The 10859-nt window shown below is 41.1% G+C and overlaps 1 non-coding gene across 1 annotated transcript; it reads right to left on the bottom strand.

Annotated features, from left to right (window-relative positions):
- Window positions 1–4178: 4178 nt before the first annotated feature.
- On the bottom strand, window positions 4179–4286 carry LOC126268519 (U6 spliceosomal RNA). The gene has a single exon (XR_007549134.1). It is a non-coding gene; the product is annotated as a U6 spliceosomal RNA (small nuclear RNA).
- Window positions 4287–10859: the final 6573 nt, after the last annotated feature.

The raw sequence follows: 10859 nt of genomic DNA, 5'->3' as shown, positions 1-10859 counted from the left end.
AACACATAAATAAATGTCCACTAGCTATTGGAGTTAAATTACGACTCCTGTATGCCAGTACATGGAAATCTTCCTCACATGAGAATGCGCAGACGTGCTCTATTCTGACTGGCTGGAATATAGTTCAGCAAGTCAGCTTGACAGGTTTCCCCGGACAGCACATTAATTTCTGTTCTTTACCATTACCAAACTCAAATTTATCTTAGTCTTTTCCCAGAAATTGCAATTTCCGAAAGGTAAATAAACTGAAATTTGCCTCCTCTTGAATAGTTTTAACGATAGAAGTAAATATTTTACTTGTAGACCACTTACACTCGCTACTTTAATTAAAGAATATGAGGCCATTTGATTCACATGCCCGTTCATAATTAATTGTCAACAAATATCAAGCTCCATATGTCACATGCTGCATTTACCTCCTGATTCACTCTGAAAGTATAATAAAGGAGAATGATAACATCAAACAACTCAAAAAGTATAATTACTCTTTGCAAACTGTGAACAATGCCAATATGTACATTTATACACAATGTGTTGTTTAGTTAATAAATAGAGATACAAAGTGCTTATTTTGAGTTATCTACCGATGTATTTACAGAAACTTATTAATGAACAGTGGTGTTTCTTGCAAACAGTTGTAAAATTAAGGTTTTAGGTCATTTTAATATCTCAAGAAATTATGCAGGTGCAGGAGTAAAAGCCATACAGCAGTTAACTAGGCTCGTCAGTCCGGAACCACGCTGCTGCTACGGTAGCAGGTTCGAATCCTACTTCGGGTACGGATGTGTGTGATGTGCTTAGGTTAGTTAGGTTTAAGTATTTCTAAGTCTAGGGGACTGATGACCTCAGATGTTAAGTTCCATACTATTTAGAGCCATTTGATTTGAAGAGGGAGATGTGTGATTGAACAGGTCTACAAAGCGTTTTTAATTATTTATCCGAGTCAGAAAGGAATGCAATACATAGTTAAACCCATTAAAGTACTGAAAAAAGAATAATCAATTTACACGACTATTGTTCAGAATCTTGTAACTTCATTTACACTCGTAGCTGGAAGCAGAGGATCTTCTTCTGTGCAAAGTGCTGGACACAGTTAACAATCCAGTAGATGCTCCATGGTCTGTGGTTCCCGCAGTCGCAGTTGGTGGTATGGACAGAGAAGTGCCACTTCTGGAGGTTACTCCTGGATCTTCCTTCTTGAAAATGAAGACGGTGTGTCATACAAGGACGATCAAGTTCTGCTTATACCTAGACAAGAATGCACAAAAACCGAAGTGAAGTAAAATCTTTTAGTATTAGGCCGTGTCATTATGAAGCTCTGAAAAGAATGTTTGCAGTTTCTGTAGTGATTCTTGTCAGGGCGACTAACTGTTGGATTCTGAGAACGTCTTTCCCTCTGCATACTGCCTTACTTCGGTTGACAGATAGCTAACGACGTCATATTCTGTGATGCCATTCGTCAACTGATATTGCTATGAGAGGCTGTTACTAGTGTTGCTGTGGTAGATTACCGGCATACAATGTCTAACTGGCGGATGCGCTGCTGCATTTCTCTAGTGGCTGCTTGCTTACAGGAGGAAACTTGTAGCTGCCGGCTGACGAATACACGCGGCCAACTGAACTGGAATTACTGGAAGGGAGGCCTTCGATAACTTTTAGCCACCATCCCTGTTCATGCTGTTAGTGTGCTAGTTACTCTGTCCAGCCACATTAGTCTAACCATGTTTCTAAAGCCTGGATAAACATTTTCCGCAGCGCGGACCGCCGTGACACGTCCAGGAAGAGAGCCAATGAGGTTCCAGATGATAGCCACAGGGATGTGGAGCCAAGCCGACTCCAGCGCCGTGGTCAGTAGCACTACGTTTCAAGGTAGCCGGGCGGTCTGAGGCGTCTTGTCACAGTCCTTAGCGTACGTTAGATTACGTAGTGTATAAGCTTAGGGACCGATGACCTTACCACAAATTTCTAAAGTTTCACGGTTGATGATGCATGGCGCGAACGCCCCATCGAGTTGATCCCACAGATTCCCCACTGGGTTGAAAACCGAGGAGTTTGGTGGTCAGGGGATTATGGTAAAACTCATCCTGGTACTCTTCGGACCACGCGCGTACACTGCGAGCTGTGTGACACTTTGCATGTTCCTGCTTATAGAAATGATTATGCCAAGGAAAGACAATTTGCATGTAGAGATGGACATGGTCCCCAAGGACAGATGCACACCTGTGCTGATTCATTGTGTGTGCTTGTGGAATGATACAGGTGGATGTGATGTATGGTTGAGGGGTCTCCGGGAAAAAACGTGAGTAAAGAATGTAGAACCACAATGGTGATGAATTCCAAGGGGTTTTCGGATTTAGGAGTCAGCGTTGTAATTTAGCTCCCATTCATGTTTCTCAGTGTCCACCCCTTGATCAGAGCTGTAAGAGTTCGTGGGCAAAGGAGGGATTGGGTCGTGATGGGCTGAGTGGGAGCAGTGAGGTATGTGGACCAAAAATTATGGAAGGTACTCACTGCAGTAAATGCGTTTGAAGATCAGGATCAGAGGATTTTATGATGGCGTCTTTGTGGGATATGAGTCGTGATACGTTGAGGTTTGGAAGGTTCTTTTTTATTTCGAAGGAAAGTGTTTTACGACGGAAGAATCTGTCAGCCGAATATCGTAGGATGAATCCATATATTTGAGGACATCTGTAGGGTGAGATGGAAGTGGACTCCTTAGGTTCTGGTGTTTGGGGCTAGTGGGGAAAGCAGTTGGCTATGAGAGATAGGTTTAAAAAATCTGTACTAGGTGGATTACAGGGATCATTTGAGGATCATATGTTGGAGGATAATAAATATGGAGTGGGACAGGATTTTATACGACTGTTCGTAGTCTTTATACTGGAGTTGACGGGGATGAAGCTGATGCAGATGTGGCTAATGTGGTCACAGCTACAGCAGGTGTTGTTGTGCTGGTCTGGCTGTTATTAGAGTAGCTGTGACTGGTTCTGCCTCTGGATCCATATTTACTGATGAGAGAGGTGGCAATAGATCAGCACAAGGAGCCGACAGCGCTGCTGGCTGGTGCAGTTCTAACATTGGCAACATGAGTGGCATTGGTGAATACTGGCAGCGAAGATGCTGAGATGGTGGTAACTGCGATGTCGAGTCGCGAGGTCGAAGACTGGCAGCAGCAATGGCGATGACGGGCAGTGATGTCAGTAACGGCGAAAATATGACAGTGGAGGCGATGATAATGATGGGCAGCAAGGCCTGCTGGCGCCAGCCAAGTATGACGCTACTGCACCAGCATAACCTGAAACGAACCTTTTGGTATGTTATCTGGACTGGAAGCGAGCAGTGTCGAAGTATCGACTTTGGTAGATCAGGATGGAACCATAGTTTTTCAGCAGATTTTCCGAATAACAAGCTAAGCATCTGGTCTATATAATCGATATCTGGCCGTTGTAGAGAGGGAACAGAGGGAGCTGAATTCGAGAGCTGAGCTGAGGACAAACCGGTGAACACGAGTATGGCGCGGCAGACTGCAAGTAGCTGTGGTCACCAAGAAAGAGCAGTACGGTGTGCCGGGCAGACGCGTGCAGCAAAGAGAGCGGAAGACTCTGCTGGCGAGTCTGACCACTAATCCTTGTTTTCTTGCCATTACACTAAACCGACGCCCACTATAACTAGATTGAACCGCAGCATTTATCTTTTCAGATTTTCTAGCTTCCAACTTCTGATATTCAACGTCCCAGTTCATAGAATATTATCCTTTCGTTGGTTGTTCAGTCTTTTTCTAGTGGTTGCATCCCCTACCAGGGATTCTAATGGGGGCTAATCCGGAATCTTTTGCCAGCGGAGAGATCATCATGACACTATTTCAGCTACAGGCCACATGTCTTTTGGATACACATTATGAGTCTTTGATGCATTGCTTTGTATTGCCTTATACATTCGTTGATTATTGCTGATTCTTCCGCCTTTTACGGGCACTTTATCATCCCAAGAGAATGCCCTGAACCTCTGTAATCTGGTATCTTTCACAAGGCTATTGACAAAATTAGGGAAACTAGGATGACTTCTTATGCTGGGAGTTTTCGGCCATCATTGCTGAAGGATCTTATTCAAAATTTAAACAGTGGTGAGGTTCGAACGTGGGTAACAGGACGTTTTGACTACTAGTCATCAAAGACTTTAACAATATTTTCCTTTTTTTCGATTTTGCGTGTCATACTCTCCTAGGGGTCATAGTAACCCTCCCTGTATGGTTCCTACTTAAGTACACGTGCCACCGAAGCGAGTACAGTCCTAGACCTCAGGTGCCATATAATATAGAAGAGACCTCTGACCTTGTCAAACGAGAAGCTTTGCACGTAGGCAGGCACATGGAGCCATGACTTCTGGGAGCTGACCGTATAACCACGGTTTAAACGAACATTCCTCCGTGGAACGGCAGCATGTAATGGCTATCCCCAAGGGCTGAAGCTCTGTTTTCACCTGGCTTTCAGATCTTATACAGCCAAAAAGGATTTATTTTTGAATTTCACATAAAACCGTTTTTATGGAACGTAGTCCACCCTCCCCTAAGTACGTGTTATACCAATTCCCCGTTCTATACCTGCCCAGGGACAGCTTCCAGAACTAAATATGTTTACGGCACAATTGTCCTCTAAGTTAACTTCCCTGTCGAAGGCAGGTAAAGAAAGCCCCCAAGGCTGCAAGAATAACAGATTACCCTCACTATATTAAAAGGAAAGGAGAAGAAGAAATAATTAGCAGTGCAATCTTTGGCAGCAGTGAATATTGTCTGCAGTTATCATGAAACCATACAGAATTAACTATTCTGACTGCATATTGCGTTATAAAAAAAAAGGTACAAGACAGTTTTATCATAAACTGCTACGTAGCAATATGCGACGCAATACCAACTTTTATGTGCATATCTACCGAACACATACCACAAACATCTTGCAACATATGTTGACTGGACCATTATACTTTTCTAACGCTTTTAACTTTGCCATACTTTGTTACTGGTTATTTCAGATAGCAAATTTGTGTTTCCGTTATGAGGTTCAAGACATGAACAGAAACAGTACTTCCAGTTACGTACGATGACGAAATTCAACTACAACCCCACACTTCAACAGTAATCGATCGAATAAAACAAGATTCAGTAGTTTTATGAAAAAGCTATCTTGTACTTGTACTAGGACATAATAAGCCTCGAGAACTTCATCACTTATGACTCCTACATGTCCACTACGCAATAGTGTACTTCCAGTGAATATCGTTACGCATCAAATGTAGACTTTCCGAATTCAAATTGCAAGGTATCTTTCCTTGAAAATACGACAGGCATTTTATTAAGCAACCCAGTGGGTTAGTAGTAAACGAACACTCAGAAACACAACAGGAATGGAGAAGTAGATGGCATGGAACTCATCAACAACGCTAGATACTGGAGTAGACAACACGTCCTAACTCTTGCAAGTTTCAAGTGGCGTTAGCCGTAGAGCAGAGTGTCACAAACTGTGCTCTATGAAATACTCATATTCCACAAGAAATGAAGAAGTGTTCTGTGAGAAACTAATTGTGATATGGAGTTTTTTCTACATTTTGACGATACTGATTTTTTTTTTAAATGCTATAACAATTTCTGTGTTGTTAGTTAATATTGCAGTTATCAATCAATGAAATACGTATTCCACATTTTTAAAATTTTTATCAACCTTCAAATTAAACAACATGTTCTATCAAAACACCAAGATTCTCAAGCAGCTCTGACAGAAGAGAAGTTTTGGAACCACCTCCTTTGGGCATGCTGCACTGCCAAAATGAGTTCCGAGGTGTAGCGTTTCTGGAACAGGTAAAACGCAGACTTCTGCAACCAAAGTCTTAAGAAAATCTTCCGTGGAAGAAAGAAAAGTGACATTGAAGAATGAACATCTAGAGGAGGTATAAAAGAAAATTTGGTAGTCGCAGCCTACCTTTTTCGAGGTGATAATTACAACTATATGACTATCCCTCGGAAACGAATTGTAGGAGAAAAAATAGACACCCTAAAGGAATCTTTAGGTCGTAAAGAAAGAAATTATTATTGTAATATCTCTTTTTAAAAAAAAATAAACAGTGCTCATTGGAGTGAGACAGTAAGGTAAAAATAGGTTACAGCGACTTCTCGAAGACAATGAGAGGCAGACCGAGGTAAGAAATTTGCTCCGGCGCCAGCGGAGGAAGTAATAAGCGTCGGCAGTCATTAGGAGCGTTCCCTTGAAGAGTTGTTGGAAAGGAGGGGGGGGGGGGGGGGTCGGCGACGAAGTACAGCTGAGTGAGGCAGACGCGGTAGGCGACCGCTGTGGCGTTGTCAGCGCGGCGGCAGATGGACTAACTGCGCCAAGCACCGGGCAGCTTGCAGCTGTGAAAAATGATGCCTCTCGCTACGCCCAGTACATTTGCGAGCGTTTTCACAGCATTGTGTGGAGCTATGAAAGGCAAAAGACTCAACGCTTACAATAGCTTCCATTGTCTTCGCTGTTAGGTCTTTCGGTTACGATTGACTAATTCTCAAAGGAACGGCCACAACTCAACGAAAGAGTGGCAATGAATAACTTGAAATATAGACACAAAATAAGCTGATTTCTCAAGTGAAGTATGTGAACTGCTACGACAAAAGTGAGGCAGAATTATAATATTCCACTTTGTGTTAGTAAAGAGGGGAATAAGTAATGTCCTCTTTATCTCCAATGTGCAGGATGAGTTTTGGGAAAAATTTTCGCGTTCGGTGCCTATGAAGTGACAGAAGGGAAAAATGTAAATATCACGTTGAACTCAAATTATATCTGGGATAACAGAAGACAGAACAATACTAATCGCACACAGATGAAACACAAATGTAGATGACTCGAAAGTTCTGAACAAACTAGAAGCTGGAGCACGCAGCACGTTGCCACAGTTGTGCGTCTCAGTTGAAGCTAACCACACACCAAGGTACACCTTGTATTATATAAAATTAGAGTTTTTATCAATTGCTTTCGCATATGAAGCACGGGATGAATGTCTGCTTACATGTATTTTTACGTACAACAATCTAATCTCGTCTTCGTGCTTTCAGAAGGTGTGACACACAGAACAAGTGGCTTTTGTTGACGTTTCGAGAGCATACCTTCTCCGAGGAGTCAAGCAGTATATTGCTCCCTCCTACGTATATCTCGCGAAGAGATTAGAACCCACACAGGGGCATACCGACAATCCTTCTTTCCACGAACAATAAAGGACTGGGATAGAAGGGAGAACCGATAGAGATACTCAAGGTACCCTCCGCCACACACCGTCAGATGACTTGCGGAGTATGGATGTAGATGTAGACGCAGAAATACAATCAGCAAACTACTGAAAAACTGGATAGGTGTGTTCGTTTACTTATTGCTTTGAATCCACTCCTACCTTAAATTCATTATAAGGGGAGTAGTACTTTGGTTGTACAAAACGCGACATCCGTTTCATCGGCAGTCCAAGAGTTTTACCGGTTGGTCTTGCGGCTTTTCACTGGATCCGAGCAGTGCTAATTTACATGCGAGGCTCGCCTTGTATTATAATTTTGTTTCGTCTCTGGCTTATCTGGTATCAAGTTACATAAATTTATCTATCACGTTGATGTCGGTGAGTCCTTCCGTTCCATTCCTGAATTACATCACGTCGACTCGGAGTCGTCATCTAATTTATTATTTTGCGCTTTAGTATGAACTCTGGTTTGAGACAGCTCTCCAAGTTAGTCTACTCTGTGCAAAACTCCTCATCTCCACGTAACTACGGCAGCCTATTGCTACGTCTACTTGCTGTAGTCGAGCCTTTGCCTTCCTCTACAATTTTTAATTCCGCACACCTCCCTCCAGTAGCAGACTGATGATTCTGGATGTGTAATTTTAAACAAGTTGTGCCGCAGTTCGATTCAATCTCTCCTCATCTTCCGTTAAATCTATCTAATTTTAAGCTATATTCTGTAGCACCACACTGCAAAAGCTTCTATTCTTTTCTTCTTCGATATCCACAACTCACTAAACTTTTCCTGACACTTGAATTTATAATATTAGCTAACGATTTTCTCTTTCACACAAAAGTTTGGTATGGCATATGCGCGTTTCGTATGCACACTACTGCAACCACAGTCATTATTCTGCTGCCCAAATAGCAGATATCATCTGCTACTGGTGCTTTCAGTGTCTCACGTGCTGATCAAAGTTTCTCAGCAACGTTTGGTTTAATTCAAACGTATTACTTTACTCATTTTTTGCTGAAGTTCAAGGTACTGTTCATTCCATTCAACGTTTCGAAGCTCTTTTCTCTTTAAACTGGAATTAAAATATCTTCATAATTGTTTATGGATTTTATTTCTCATACTGAACGTTTAAATTCTCCATTTTGCTTCATGGTTATCTTTGCTACTTGCTCAGAGTACAAAAAGGGTTGTGTCTTTTCTTACTTTCCTTGCTTGCAAAGGGAATTCGATTAGCAATTTCACCTTATACAAAATACTGCTTGATTACTTTGTTTGATTCAAACATATTGCAGCACTTTCTATGCTTTAATCATTGGGTTCCAATTATTATTCTCTCTCATAAATCTATCAGTTATTTATATTGTTACTTTTATATCTACCAAGCATTCCACAGGCTGCCATGATTTATGGTGCTGTATTCTTCCTGACATTCTTTTAGACATATTAAAACACTTGTTTTGCTACTGCCGGTTTTATCTAGTATACAAGAATTTCATATATATTATCATAAAAACTCAAGGTTTCTACTTGTATCCATATACTAATTTCACTTTTCAGTCTCCTATTCAGCAGGAATAACTTATCTTCAATTACAACTACGGATGCGTCCTGACCGTTATGGAACCATTACTATGCAAAGTACTAGTAACATGATTAGTAATGCGGCTGGATCATCAAAAACTAAGTCAGCTCTTAGAGGCAATTTCATGAATATCAAATAAGTATCCTGAAAAATATTGGTACGACTGTCCATGTCGAAGGACATTAAGAAAATATTAATCGTTAACTCCATAGACATTATGAAGTATTACCTGTCAACAATCCATTATCGCGCTACTAATATAAGTGAAATAACTAACAATTCGATTTTCAAAGAGAAATAAGTGCAATTTATTTCCACAGAATATCCACAAAGAAAATTATTAACTTCATTTGAGAAAGAACCCTTTTGTTACGTAAATCAGAGAAAAATTCTAATTTTTCTACAGCTGAGTTCATACAATTGATGACCGTGAGATTTTACGTGTTCTTTTCTCCAGTCAACTGGAACATTCGAGTTTCGATGAAAAGTTGGACGTACAGAGGTCTGAAGAATTAAGGGAGGCGTATTAATGGACGAAATGCTCGCACTTTCCGTGCCGCTCTTATTAAGTCAGCGGCGAGGTGGATTAAAAGAAGTGGAAGTAAGTGCTCTTTCCGCAGATTAACGATTTCTTGCAGAAAACGGACAAGAAAAGACCAGCGACGTGAATACCTTGTGAAGTTCTCTTGAAACTTCTCACAGAACGTATTGCGGCAGGTAGTCCAGTACTTCAAAAACTTTGTAAACTCTAACGAAGAAGGGAACAAAAGAAGCTGAAGAATGGAGAATAAGTAAATTTCGTTCATAGAACGACCTCTCGGAAGCATCGCCAACCGGATGACTTAAAACTGAATTGCCTTTTATACGACTGGAACGAGAAACTTTCCTTGCCAATTTGTTTGTTTGATATTAACGTCTCACTACAGTATGAGGACTGAGTTGTCTGGGAGATGTTGATGGGATATTCAGCGGCCTAATCGGTAAGGTGTTTTCCTCCTCCTTGTAAATGGCACTGTTCCACCCACTGTGTTAGGTATAGATGATTGTAATGGGTGTGTATATAATGTCGCGTTATGTCTGTGTTGTACGAAAACGAAAGCAGGGAAAGAGAGAAACTCAGTCCCGGCACACAGGCTACCCCTCTCGAATAGCACCAAGAGGACTGTCTGGCTTAAGGCTCCCGACCGACTGTTGACAGTCTCTCACACTCTATTTAGTAAAATTGCAGCCAAATAACCATATACAGTTACTTTGCTTAACATTTTACATTTACATTTTACATTTTTGCATATTGACTTATCGATTTCACTCTTTTACCGCACAATTCTATATGATATCGTTCACAGGCTTCGTTACACAGTTCACATACACATGTTGTGGTTGGGTCGTGATAAGTTTTTTTTTGTTTTTTTTGTAGATTAGATTATGAAAACCATGAATAGAAAGTCTAGTTAAGACATGTCGCTGTTCGAAGTTTGTTGCTGTCCATGAGCGGTTCGTCATTGCTTCGGTGCCATTTAACTCCGGCCAAATTTTTTCTCGTTTGTCCTCCATGATCTTCAGTTGCTTTCTGGAAGCCCTGGTGTGTGCCATCATATATCGAAGTCTGATGTCTTCAATTAGGAATGTCTCTCTCGCTAGCAGGTACACTAGTCTAGATCTTGTTGTCTTTGAGAGGCCTAGTGCTCTTTTTAGATAAGTCTATTTTACCTTTTCTAGTGTTCCTAGATTTTTTTCTGTCAGGTGGTACCATATAAACTCGATCCCATAGGCCAGGATTTGCAAGATTTTTGTGTTGAATAATTTCATGGCTATTTCTAGACTGAGTAGGCGGATGTTTTTGATGTCCTGTATTGCTATTGTTGCTTGGGCAGCACGTTCTGTTGTATGTTTTGTGAAGCATTTGCCATGTCACTCCTAGGTATTTAAAGTCTGATGAGATTTTAATTTTTTGTCCTCTGATGCTTATTTCCGCATTCTTGGGTGTTTTGCCTCCTTTTCTGAAAATTACCATTT

The sequence above is a fragment of the Schistocerca gregaria genome, chromosome 4, assembly GCF_023897955.1.
Source record: "Schistocerca gregaria isolate iqSchGreg1 chromosome 4, iqSchGreg1.2, whole genome shotgun sequence".
NCBI classification, from domain to species: domain Eukaryota; kingdom Metazoa; phylum Arthropoda; class Insecta; order Orthoptera; family Acrididae; genus Schistocerca; species Schistocerca gregaria.
The sequence above is the reverse complement of the archived record's forward strand: the minus strand, read 5'-3'. Positions and strand labels throughout refer to the sequence as shown.